We start from the raw sequence: 14,431 nt of genomic DNA, 5'->3' as shown, positions 1-14,431 counted from the left end.
AGAACGGCATATGTGAATAAACACGAAAAAGAGAAAAATGAATAACAGACAAAGATGATTCAATAAAATACAAAATAATAAATACAAGTTTAGGAGATAACAGAAAAACGGAATAAAGACTAAACACAAAAATAGGATAATCATGAAGTGAATAGATTACATAGCAACAGATTACAACATACATGTACTGTATAAGGCAATAAATAATCAGTTATGAATGAAAACTGAATAATGTATAAAGTATGCATAACCGCGTTAAGCCAACCCGCCCCCACCCGTCATCTTGGGTGCTGAGTACGATAAATAAATAAATAAATAAATAAATAAATAAATAAATAAATGAATAAATAAATATATAAATAAAATAATAAATGAAATAACCTCAGCGAAAATCCCAGAAGATGGCGAACTAGAATTTATGATAATTTCTGATATAAATAACAAAGTTGAGAAAGATTTTTTTTTTTTTTTTTTTTTTTGTTTCTTTAAGGTCTGAAGTTTCTGAATTCCGAAAGAAATGGGCGGGTTATGCCGGGAACGCCTGGGGCATTGGCATACGTATACGATTTATAGATGTCCAGGTCTGTAAATATATTGATGATATGAGAGTAATGATACTGTGGCGCATGGGTATATATTTTACTGTTATTATTATTATTAATTATTATTATATATTATTATTATTAAATTATTATTATTATTTATTATTTTTATTATTATTATTATTATTATTATTATTATTACGCTTTGACATTCAAAGATTTTACATTATATTATCATTCAAAAAACTCATTCATATTATTAGTTATTATTATTATTATTATTATTATTATTATTATTATTATTATTATTATTATTATTATTATTAAGCTTTGACATTCAAAGATTTTACATTACACGATCATTCAAGAAACTCAATCAATAATATTATTATTATTATTATTATTATTATTATTATTATTATATTATTATTATTATTGTTAAAAAGAATGGCAGAATTAAGCGAGTTGATTTTATATATTGTTTTTTTTCTATTTTCCTTACAATTCGCTTCTCAGGCTCAGCGATGTTTCTGAGTAACTGACCAATATTCATATTGGGAATTTTCAAAAATCATAAATGCTGAAGGCAATCTTTTATTGGAAACAGGATAATCAGGTCCAGGTCAAGCAGGGGTCGTCGTCAGTGCTGGTATTATTCCGTAGGCGTAGTTCAGTTCGGTGCCGGGTTCGTCTTCGGTTTAGGGGCTGGTATTGGTGCTGGTATAGCTGGTATATCTGGTATTACGTAATACCAGATATACCAGCACCAATACCAGCCCTTAAACCGAAGACGAACCCGGCACCGAATTGAACTACGGAATAATACCAGCACTGACGACGACCCCTGCTTGACCTGGACCTGATATCCTGTTCCAATAAAAGATTACCTTCAGCATTTATGATTTTTGAAAATTCCCAATATGAATATTGGTCAGTTACTCAGAAACATCGCTGAGCCTGAGAAGCGAATTGTAAGGAAAATAGAAAAAACAATATATAAAATCAACTCGCTTAATTCTGCCATTCTTTTTAACAGTATTTGCCTAAAAGAGGGTCTTCTACCAAAATATTATTATTATTATTATTATTACTCAACATCGGAAAAATATATACATATATGACAAAAGACTAGAGAGACCAACACCTACTCGGATAAGAACCAAGAGCCAGAAGAATGTAGATGAGTGGAGATTCGTGGAAGACAAAGCACAGGAAAGAAAGAAACATGAGTGGCAGACTGTCAACAGATGCTTTTTGCGGCAAGTGGCTTTACTATAGGAATTGGTTGTTATTTTATCATTAAGAATTTATCAGTCAACTCTGAACAGCTGTATGAAATGTAGCTTTGTTTCAAAGGCCAGCTGCAAAGAGACAAATGAGCTCAGTTAAGTCTTTTTGTAGGGATTGGTATACGTTAATGAAGGGATCGTGAATCATAGGAACTGGAATCGGTTCCACATGAGGAATTGTTTTCAGGAATTTCAGTTATTCAGGGTTCAAGGGCTAGTATGTTCCCTGATGTCCCCAGAGAGAGAGAGAGAGAGAGATAGAGAGAGAGAGAGAGAGAGAGAGAGAGAGAATGACCTGGGAATTGAGGGAAATGAAATCTGTCCTACTAAAACGTCCATGACTGGTGTTGGATTATCTGTCAAGGGTATCAGAAATCATCCTTAGAGAGAGAGAGAGAGAGAGAGAGAGAGAGAGAGAGAGAGAGAGCAGAGAGAGAGAGAGAGGGGGGGAGAGGAATTAGTTATATTTTTCCTGCTTCTCATTACCTGTAATAAGTATGAATATTGCAGTCATTTTGCTATTATTGCTGGCTGTAACAACAGTTTTATGTCTAAGATAACGCACGAACTCTAGTCTTTTATTCTAATGGAGAGAGAGAGAGAGAGAGAGAGACTGGCAAGTAAACTATATTTTTCGTGCTTTTCTTCGCCTGTAATAATCATGTATATTGCAGGCGATATACTGCTGTCGTTATAACAAGATGTAACAACAGCTTTATGGTTAAGATGAGAGAGAGAGAGAGAGAGAGAGAGAGAGAGAGAGAGAGAGAGATTCTGCTAACATTTTTTATAAAATGGATTACTCTGGAGTGATCAAAATGCAGTCGAAAAGAATACCTGTTTTGACTCACGTAACGTTAAAATATATTTTTAAAAATTTGGTGTGATTGCTTCAAAAAAAAAGTTAATTCTATGATTTTCACTTCATACTCTCAAAACGGACAATGTTTTACATCCTACTACGAGATTTGGCACTCGTCAATGATTTATGTTTTTTTTTATTTTTTTATTTCAGCCTAAGAATGATGGCCCGACTTTGTCAAAACATCAGCTAACCATTTCCTGTGCTAAAATCTAAACCTATGTCGTTTCCGGTGAATAATGGCCTGTTCATGTTCGAAATGTTGATTTCCGCAAATGATTGAGTAAAAAAAAAAAAATCCATTATACATGGCCAGCGGCTCAACTTTACTGACGCAATTAAAGTCTGATAATCCGATTAGAGTCTGTCTAATAACTCGTTTGTTCCTTTTATCTTCCGCTTTCTTGTCCAAAGAGTCTGTGGGTGTGATCGCTTGAATGATCTGAAAACGCCAACGGGAAAGGGGTTGTCCCTTTGAGAAAATTAATATAAACTATCAATGCCAATAATAATAATAATAATAATAATAATAATAATAATAATAATAATAATAATAATAATAATAATAATAATAATAATGGTGAAAAATCTACAACGGATGTAAGCTTAAATATATGTTATATATGTAATATATAACATATATTTAACATATATGTTATATATGTAAATATATGTAAGCTTAAATATATATATATATATATGTGTGTGTGTGTGTGTGTGTGTGTGTGTGTGTGTGGCTATTTTCACCATTTTTGTGACTCATGTGATTATGAGAAGATCTGATAAATAATAATAATAATAATAATAATAATAATAATAATAATAATAATGATGATTATGATGACAATAATAATAGTAATAATAATAATAATAATAATAATAATAATAATAATAACAATAATAATAATAATAATAAAGCCAGATTCCTCCACCTCTTCCCCGGAAGCAATTAACCTGACGCAACATCAATCAATCAATCACGAATCCCGAACGTCCTTCGTCCATCCCACAAGATAATGTTCAGTCGGAATCTACCAATGACGTCATCAAGGTTACATCAACTCAAAGTCTGACCCAGACAATTTAGTGAGAATAACTCGGTGGGGACAGATGGAAATTCTAGATCTTATTGGAAAGTTGGTTGCAAATGGAGGATTATTCATATAGCAAAGTACAGGATGGCATGCAAATGGATGAAGATGTTGCTGGAATAGAATACACGGAATTCAAAATAAGAATAGTCTGATTATATGACTGAGAAGGTGGGCAGTTCAAAAGGTTCCTTTAGTGAGGATATTAAATTTCACAATGACATAAGAAGCAGCTTTGATCAGTTACACGTCTTGAACAAGTTTTATGAGAAATTTTAATTAAGGTTAATGCATTTAGTTATAGTTACTAAAACACACTAGGCAATGTATCCAAACTTAGATATGAAACACAAGGCGAAATACTGACAAACTAACCAAGAACATTCCACGTTCAAAGTGAAAATATTTGTATGCTTAACGAAAACATTCCTTATTCAAACTGACACATTTGTAACTAACCAATAAAATTCCTTACTCAAACTGAAAAATATTTGCAAACTAACGAAGACATTCCTGATTTAAACAATATTCGTCATCTAACAACGAACATCCCTCCTGCCTCCATAATCTCTCTCGCATCGATCGAACTTATGTGATTCCATGAGACGCTTTTTCACTTCCAGACGGTTATGGAAACACTGGACAGAACTCGTCGTCAGTGTTCCAGTGTCGACGCATCTCCCGACTGGCCCCTTTCCAGAAATTCAACCTCAAGGGCCAGTCAATGTCCACTCAGAGGTCCGTGTCAGTGAGAATGATTGCAGTGACTGTTGTCAAAACAGAAGCTAAGCAGAAGAAAGGGAGATAATTAAAACTGAACACGTAAGATGATGAAATAGAGAACACAATGTAGTTGGGAAATTAACGGAAAAGACAAAATAAGAAAAAAAATCTAAATACGGCTAAAGGCAAAGGAAGATTATTAGCTACCAAAATGTAGGTGCAAATTCCACAGTATGGAAGAGGAACGAATATCAAAAAGATTTGGGAACACGTGAGTGTTTAAGAAAGCCGGAACCGCAATGCATATTAGTACCGTTGAGCCGAATCTCTCTTATGGAAGTGATGCATGAATACCGAATCAATCGTTTATTTCTGTGGATATGAGATTCTTGAAAGGTCAGTGAGGCTGAGAAGAAGAACCAAAGTGTTTTAAGGTGATCTGGTCAAGTAGAGAGAATGGAAGAGGAGGACAGGATGGTGAAGAAAAAAAAATTAAAACATGTCAGTGTTGAGATCCAAGAAGAGTCGACTTAAGAAGAAACTTAAAAGTACTGGATAGACTGAGCGGAAAGGGATTAGAAATGAAAAGATCTTAATACTCAGGAAGTGAAGAGAAACAGATAGGGTTGTCTATCGTGCCCCTCCCCCTTCCCCCCTCCCCCTTCCACCAACACCCCATCTCTCTCTCTCTCTCTCTTTCTCTCTCTCTCTCTCTCTCGGATTTGAATCCATCCGCAGCTGATGAGAGCAGAAGCATTCCATCAGCCAATTTCTCCCTTCCATAACTCAGCTTTCCTTTGATCAATGGCAGACTGTTGAGGGACCATCTGACTTCATATCAAAGACAAATTGAGGAGAAACGAGATCCTCCTTCGAGATGAGGTTCCGAAATTTATGAGAATGTGATATTGTTGCAGGTTTTATTGGTGTCTTATTACTCCTTATTGTATCAAAATTTCACTCGTGACTGAACACATTCTTTTATAAGTTCTTCTGTGTATACTTTATTTACCTTTAAGAAATTAAGGCTTTTTGAAAACGCAATCAGATGATAACTATACTTTATGGGATACGAATTACTTCTCAATAAAAAAAAATTACTTTTAAATATAGGACATAGAGTAGAATTACGTTCATTCTGTAATATAATTACAAATGATAATAATTTCCATAATATAAATATGTTCATTCAATAACATGATTAATAATGGTAATAATTAGAACAATAATTATAATATTATAAATAAAGACGAACAGTTGAAGACATACATATATCTACTTGGTATCCGGGAAGAATTAACTAAATCATTCTACCACAGAGTCCATAACTGAATTCCCTTCACGAAAATCAGGCAATTATTCTGAACAGCTTTCGCTACCGAAAAATATTCCTTTCCTAATCAAAATGGAGTCATCAAAACTGGAACCTATCAGTGTCAAGCTCTGGACTGTTGCTTTATCATAATGGAGAACTTAGAGAGTGGATTCCTAAATTATTGAAATGTACGTTCAACTGGAATACTGATCATAATTTACGCAGCAATTAAGAAAATTGACTGAAAAAGGAATGAGTTGGAATTTAAACTATTCATCAGAGTACGACTGATGTAATCCAATCACAAAAGGACCAGGTCAAAATGATCTAAAGTTTCTCCTTTTTAGTGACACAATTTGTACAATCAGACACCAAACACAAGTTTTACCTCATGAGGATAGGTAAGGACAGAATTCTATGAAGGTCACAAGAATTCATTAATAATTAAAACATTTTTGAGGCAAGGTTAAAGTTGCATACAAGAACCAAACAACCAAAATAAACCATTCTCTCTCTCTCTCTCTCTCAGACATAAGTTCCGGAAGACCTTGTGAGTCTGCTTATAGAATACACGAAAGTTAGATGGTCCCAAAACAGCCGGGTTACTGATCAAAGGGAACCGAAGTCATGGAATAGAGAAACTGGCTGAGGAGGAGGAGGAGGAGGAGGAGGAGGAGGAGGAGGAGGGGGAGGAGGAGGAGGAGGAGGGGGGTGGGGGGGGGAGGGGGGAGGGAGAGTGGATGGGGGAGGGGGAACGAGACGCTTAGGCCCTAATCCTCTGGATGTGGATTCAGTTCCCCTGAGAGAGAGAGAGAGAGAGAGAGAGAGAGAGAGAGAGAGAGAGAGACGTCATGCAAGTGTCAGTGTTGAGTGTTTTAGTTATTTAATAAATGACCATTGGCCAATCTGTTATGAACGTTAACAAACTATCCGATATTCTAGTGGATGGCACATTTTGTGTGTGTTTATGTATTTTTTTTTTTTTTTTTTTGGTGATCAAAAGCTACAACTAACATTAGAGTAAATACTGATGTTTCTAAAGAAACTTAATGCAACACACGAAATCTGTGATTTCAGTTAATAATTAAAAATTATTATTGTGTTCCTTCTTTTTATGATGGATTTTAGTTTAATGGATACTCTGTTATAACACAGTTTTGTGAATGATTCTCTCAGTGCGATTCATATCCTACAAGAAATGAAAAAGAACATATGTATGTGTGGTCGTTGCTTGTTTTTGTTTAAGTTTAACTGTACACAAACAACAGTCACTGATTAATGGAGCTTAGTAGGTAAATCTGGACATTTCTTAGTTACAGGTAAAACAACAACAACAACCAACAACAGTAACAACAACAACAACAACAACAATAATAATAATAATAATAATAATAACAATAATAATCATAATAATAATAATAATGGGAAAGTCAATCCACAGTAGTATGCTTGTTTTATTTTTGTTTTTTACAATATTTTGCAAAATCAAACAAGCATACTACTGTGGATTAAATTCTTTTAAAATAATAATAATAATAATAATAATAATAATAATAATAATAATAATACTATATGAAGGTAGGAGACCCTCTCTCAAACATGTTTTGTTAAAGATGATGGCAGCATCAGTGGAATTGATTTTATACATGATCTTTCAATTCTTCTTATTTATTCTCTTCTCATCAGGGCTGATATTTGCTAATAGCTGGCCGATGTTCATATCTCGGTGAAAGAAATGTTTCTAAAAATAAGAATTTATTGTTATGATAACAAAGGTGGTTAACAAATCTTAGTCTAAGGGCGTAACGGAATTCCAACGTTTCCAACCGTATCATCGTTCATTTTCAAGGAAAGGTGAGCTTGAACTGATTGGAATGGGGTCGTTCGGCGGTATTTATTGTGTCCCAGGTGCTCTGTACTGATGGGCGCTGCATTTTTCCATTGGCTTGAACAGAGGATTAAGTCCCTGAGTCAAGCCGTCTTGCAGAGGTGGAAGCTCGCACTGCTCTTCTCGTGCGGACGCTGGAGACTGGGAGCGTAGTATTGGGAAGGTCATTGCCGATAGACGGGGGCACCTGATTGGGCCGTTCGATCGGCTCTATGGTGCTGGCGGGCGGCGCCCTTCGTGCCACCGTCGGGAGGAGTGAAGTCTCTTGGGTGGTGTTGAGGCTGGGTCTCTCCTTCCCGATGTGTAGGGCCTCCAAGAGGCGGAGGCGACGGTGGTCTGCTGCCTTATCGATAATTCTGATATTAGGAATAATGTTCATTCCTAGTTATCCTGGTATTGTGGACGTTTTTGGCATGATTATGGATGGCGCCTTCCTGAGCGTGGCAGGATATCCTCTTCGAAAATCGCATAGTCGTCATACCAATGTAAGCGCCGGGGCATTCCCGGACAGGGCATTTGTACTGGTAGACAACGTTAGTTTTCTTGAGAGGGTCCTGCAACACGGGGGCTGGATTGTTTTTCATAATCAGGCCACTGGTCTTCTTGCTCTTGTAGTAAATTATTAGTTTCACTTTTTTACAAGGGAGTATTTCATAAGAAATACAAAGAGGACGAGCGAGCCCTTCGTACCATCATAGAAAGGAACGTCTCCCCCACGGACCCTGCGAAAAAAGTGAAACTAATAATTTACTACTATTGCGCTGTTTTGTGATTGTAGTTCATAAGCTCGCTTATGTTCGCCCAAACGTATATCTAGTCCCCGTCCACTTTCAGCGCAATAGTAGCACATGCATTCAGGAATGATCATAGACCCAACTGGAACGAGGCTAAAATTATCTTTAAAAGTAACAATGTAAATGTCAGACGACTAGTCGAGGGAGCTGCTATAAGTTTGGGAGAATCATTCAAAGGAAACAAGTCTTTTGTCACGAAGACCCCATTTGTTAATTTTTATATTACTAGTATGTTTTTAAAAGATTTTAAATGTAGGACAGGCTCTGTTTTTCCCTCTCCTGATGCTGCTTCTGCCTTGCCTCTTCCAGTCCAGGTAACCGCTGCCCCGGGGGAGTCTGATAACGGTGCCCAATCTACGCCCTTGGATGAAGGACTTCATGTAATGTTGCAACAACCTGTACGAAGATCCAACAGGATTGCAGCCAGAAGGATTGATAGGGGGGAGGGTATCACCTAGTTGTTGTTAACTACCCTCTTTCTTCTCCTGGCCCATTGACGTGCTAACGACCTGTTGTCAACGATCTTCAACGTCTCAAATTGTTTTTTAAAATTTACCTCTGCACTTGTCGTAAACTTTTTGTTCATTTGGACTGAAGATGAACCCAGGGAAGGGTTCGAAAGCTATCTGTAAAGTCTTCAAAATTATACACGGACTTTTTACACTTTGTATTATTATGGAACCTTTAGAACATTATATATACTCTCGTGATAGAGAGTTTTTCCCTAATAATAATAATAAAATAATAATATAATAATAATAATAATATAATAATAATAAAATAATAAAATAATAATATGCCAGTGGAAATTGTACCCATAACCATAGGAAACACCTAGGCCGCACGATCCCAAGATCCCTGAAAAGGAATCTAGAAAAACTAGAGGCTGAAGTAGCTCCAGGACTCATGCAGAAGAGGTGATCTAGAAACGGCGCACATAGTAAGAAGACTGATGGACTCCTGAGGAGGCAGGATGCAACCTGGAACCCCACACTATACATACCACCCAGTCGAATTGGAGGACTGTGATAAAGCAAAAAAAAATAAATAAATAAAAAAAAAATAATAATAATAATAATCTTCCTGAATACAAAGTGGGGAAACAAAAATCTGAATTGCCCTGTATTACTGCAAACAGCTTACTGTTGAATTAATAATAATCATAATAAATAATAATAATACTAATAATATAATAATAATAATAATATAATAATAATAATAATTATAATAAATGCGCCTTAGTCAACATACAAAAAGGCAAAGTAACGAGAACTGAAGGGATAAAGCTACCAGATGGGAGCAACATCAAACACATAGATGAGACAGGATACAAATACCTGGGAATAATGGAAGGAGGGGTATATAAAACACCAAGAGATGAAGGACACGATCAGGAAAGAATATATGCAGAGACTCAAGGCGATACTCAAGTCAAAACTCAACGCTGGAAATATGATAAAGCCATAAACCACATGGGCAGTGCCAGTAATCAGATACAGCGCAGGAATTGTGGAATGGACGAAGGCAGAACCTCCGCAGCATAGATCAGAAAACCAGGAAACATATGACAATACACAAAGCACTACACCCAAGAGCAAATACTGACAGACTATACATAACACGAAAGGAAGGAGGGAGAGGACTACTAAGTATAGAGGACTGCGTCAACATTGAGAACAGAGCACTGGGGCAATATCTGAAAACCAGTGAAGACGAGTGGCTAAAGAGTGCATGGGAAGAAGGACTAATAAAAGTAGACGAAGACCAAGAAATATACAGAGACAGGAGAAAGACAGACAGAACAGAGGACTGGCACAACAAACCAATGCGGACAATACATGAGACAGACTAAAGAACTAGCCAGCGATGACAATTGGCAATGGCTACAGAGGGGAGAGCTAAAGAAGGAAACTGAAGGAATGATAACAAGCGGCACAAGATCAGGCCCTAAGAACCAGATATGTTCAAAGAAACGATAGGGGGGGGCAACGGGAAATAACATCTCTCCCCATATGTAGGAAGTGCAATATGAAAAATGAAACCATAAACCACATAGCAAGTGAATGCTCGGCACTTGCACAGAACCAGTACAAAAAGAGGCATGATTCAGTGGCAAAAGCCCTCCACTGGAGCCTGTGCAAGAAACATCAGCTACCTTGCAGTAATAAGTGGTACGAGCACCAACCTGAGGGACTGATAGAAAACGATCACGCAAAGATCCTCTGGGACTATGGTATCAGAACGGATAGGGTGATACGTGCAAACAGACCAGACGTGACGTTGATTGACAAAGTCAAGAAAAAAGTATCACTCATTGATGTCGCAATACCATGGGACACCAGAGTGTTTGAAGAGAAAGAGAGGGAAAAAATGGTATAAAGTATCAAGATCTGAAAATAGAAATAAGAAGGATATGGGATATGCCAGTGGAAATTGTACCCATAATCATAGGAGCACTAGGCCCCCACGACCCAAGATCCTTGAAAAGGAATCTAGAAAAAAAAGCTAGAGGCTGAAGTAGCTCCAGGACTCACTGCAGAAGAGTGTATTGATCCTGAAGAAACGGCACACATAGTAAGGAAAGTGATGACTCCTAAGGAGGCAGGATGCAACCCGGAACCCCACACTATAAATACCACCCTATCGAATTGGAGGACTGTGATAGAGTAAAAAAAGAAAATAATAATAATAATAATAATAATACCAAAACTCATCAGTTTGATTCCACCACAACAACAATGACTAAAGTGACCTTCTTCCACGCAATGTTTCCGGAAGTAATTAACTTGACTCACCTTTGGACACATGACGGATCCCTAATTTTAGCCTCTGCGTAATTCAGGCGACCTTCATCAACAGTTTCCTCGGATGAATATCTCTGTAATGAATCAAGAAATGACACTGTTGTTATACCTAAGCAAAGTTAACTTTAATGTGCAGATATTAAAATATGACCCATATCTTTTTTATGATGACCAATTACAATGACAAATACAGAAGGGTTATCATCTTAATAGGGATATGGATATGTCAATTACGATCGTTCGTATTTTATGAGCTTTACTATTTAGGATGGTCAATATAATTATAACAGTGTCATTACTTATAAGTTGAATCTACATACAAATGAGAATAAAAATTGAGTAGTTGAATTTGTGGCCATATCGTCTCAGATATTGGTTACTCATTTACGTAAGTAACCCAACCTGATGATTTTGGTGATAAGTACAGAACTGGAGGAACTGATTTCCGAGAACCAGACAAAATAATAAAATAGTTATTTAATAAGAAAACATAATAGTTTAATGAGATTTTCGACTAAGCGAACATTCGAGGAATGAATGTATTCCATCAAAAAAAAAAAATAAATAAATAAAAAATAAACAAAAATATAAAAGGAAAGAAGAAAAGGCTGTTGGCTCAAGAACTGGAAGATTTGATTTCAGAGAGCCAGCTAAGATGATAAAACAATTTCGCCTCTTAGATAATAAAAAAGTGAATTTGTTCTTTCAGATACAAACATCTATTAATAACTCAAAAGTATCTATGACTTCCACTTACCCCTTTCTTTACCCAACCCTCTTTCCGCCCCCCCCCCCCCCCTTCCTCTGTGACTAATTCCACGAAGAGAGAATTCTTCTTCTATCGGAGAGGTTTATGGACAAAGTGGTCAGATCTTATCAGCATCTCTCGGTCAACTCATCCTTGGAGGACCTCAATCATTCTTGTCGAGTGTCACCAGACTGTTGTGACTTGTGGGTTTGGGATCAAATATTTCTTTCCTCAAGATTTTGGAAAGGATAAATGGCAAGAGATTGGAATGTCAATGGGGGAAAAGGTTAGGGGATGATGAAGGAGGTATGAGAAATTAAGAGAAAGCGAGGTTGGAAGGGAATGAGGGAGGAAAGGAGACGAGGGAAAATCTCAAAGGGAAAACCTTATATTGGAGAATATGACGTAGCATAGAAACCAAATAACGATAATGACAATTTAGAGATCATAAACTACACGGAACACTTTTAAAATGCTTTCATGTAAACCTGTTGACATCATGCAAATAATGTTCTGGGACGTCTGACTAATAAGAAGAAATCCTGCAGTTACCTACACTTGACTTTATCAATTCAGTTTCTAATGCTGAAAGCCCGTGGGATTTATTTCACAGGAGTCCTCTCAATACAAAAAAAGGATCCTCCCAAGCTAGTGTGGATATAATTCAGTTCCTTTAATCTCTCTCTCTCTCTCTCTCTCTCTCTCTCTCTCTCTCTCTCTCTCTCTCTCTCTCTCTCTTTCTTTCTAACACACACAAACACAACAAAAACAATAACAAAATAACAAATGTATCACCGAAACACTTCTACATTTTGAAAGACCTTTTCACAAACTGGATACTTCTCATCAGAAAAGTTGTGCCAACGAGAAGTAATAATAATAATAAGAATAATAATAATAATAATAATAATCACGACCGCTTTAACAGAATAAGGTCCAAAATCTCATTAACCTCCCAATAACTTGCCGGACGTAATTATTAGCCCGATAAGCCCTTTTATCCGGACACATCCCCGGGTGACCTTGATGTTCTCATTCAGGGGATTAATCTGACTGGAATCTCTCACTGAAAATGGTCGGTTACTATTATTAATCAGATTCCGATGACGTCATCAAACCGTAATCACATCAGCATTCAAATGCTGAAAGCTGGATCATGATGATCCATGCTCACTTTCTGTTTGCGTAAGTGATGATGGATGTTATTTTCCGGCGGAATGGGGAACGGAAAGTAAGTGATGACTGATACGATGAATAAAGGATTTGCTTCATTACGAAAGGGAATCATTCACGCGAGAATTCATCAGGTTTAGAGTCATAGATCTACTGGAGTATCGTTTTTGACATACGATTTCTTCAGAGCAATTCTTGCCAGGTACAGGTTTAGGATTCTGTCTTACGCGAAGAAACATACAGTCAGGGTGTGGGGTAGGGGGTGTGCCCAGCCACCCCCCCCCCCCCCCCCCATCCCCCCCCCCCACCCGCCTCCTACCCCCATCTCAAAAATCTTTATAGAGCCAAATCTCAATCATGGTGAAATTCTAATCAAATACTGATGATGATGATAAGTAGTTCCTCTGTGTGTGTGTTTGTGTGTGTGTGTGACTTACTGACAAAGTGGGCAATTATCACCAGTACTTAAATGCCAGCGCATCTGTGGTCGTCTTTCTGCCTTTGACTTTGAGACCCCAGCGTCTTCTTCCCGATTTGTGATGAGGAAATGGGAAGGCTCAAGAAAGAGAGACAAATGAGAAGAAAGAACATAAAAACAACGAAGAAAAATAATAGAGAAATGAAAAAAGATTGTGAAACAAATCACATTTCACTTCAAAGTACCCGAAAGTAATTAACCTCATACACCTTCTGTCAATCACATCCTTAATCGGGGGTGGAGGCCCCCTAGAACCCCCGGATGGAGAGGGGCGAGAGAATATTCGATTATCAGTCATAATTGAATTGTGTCGCCAGATGTAAATCACATCAATATTCAAATCAGGAGACTCTGGTCATAACTGGTCATTTTCAGTGGAAATATTTTAATGATGGATATTATATGACACAAGAATATCAACTGCAAAGAAAGCGATGGTTCTTGCAACGAATTATCAGGAATTTTCTAGGAAGCGGCAGAATATGTTGTTCGAGGGAACATATGAGAGAGTTGATTGGTATTTTTTACGGGATGCCCAAAAGCAAGAACTTGTGCTGGTATGAGGCCACATAAACGAATGAACGATCAGCAGCCACACCCCACCCCTCTCTCTAAAAAAAAATAAAGGTTTTCCGAAGGGAAACGTTTAGTTATATAAAAAGCTCCCATGGGTCAGTCTTCGTGTGTGAAGTTAGAGTAGCTCTCTCTCTCTCTCTCTCTTTAC

The sequence above is a fragment of the Macrobrachium nipponense genome, chromosome 26 (assembly GCF_015104395.2).
Source record: "Macrobrachium nipponense isolate FS-2020 chromosome 26, ASM1510439v2, whole genome shotgun sequence".
In the NCBI taxonomy this organism is placed as follows: Eukaryota; Metazoa; Arthropoda; class Malacostraca; order Decapoda; family Palaemonidae; genus Macrobrachium; species Macrobrachium nipponense.
The sequence above is the reverse complement of the archived record's forward strand: the minus strand, read 5'-3'. Positions refer to the sequence as shown.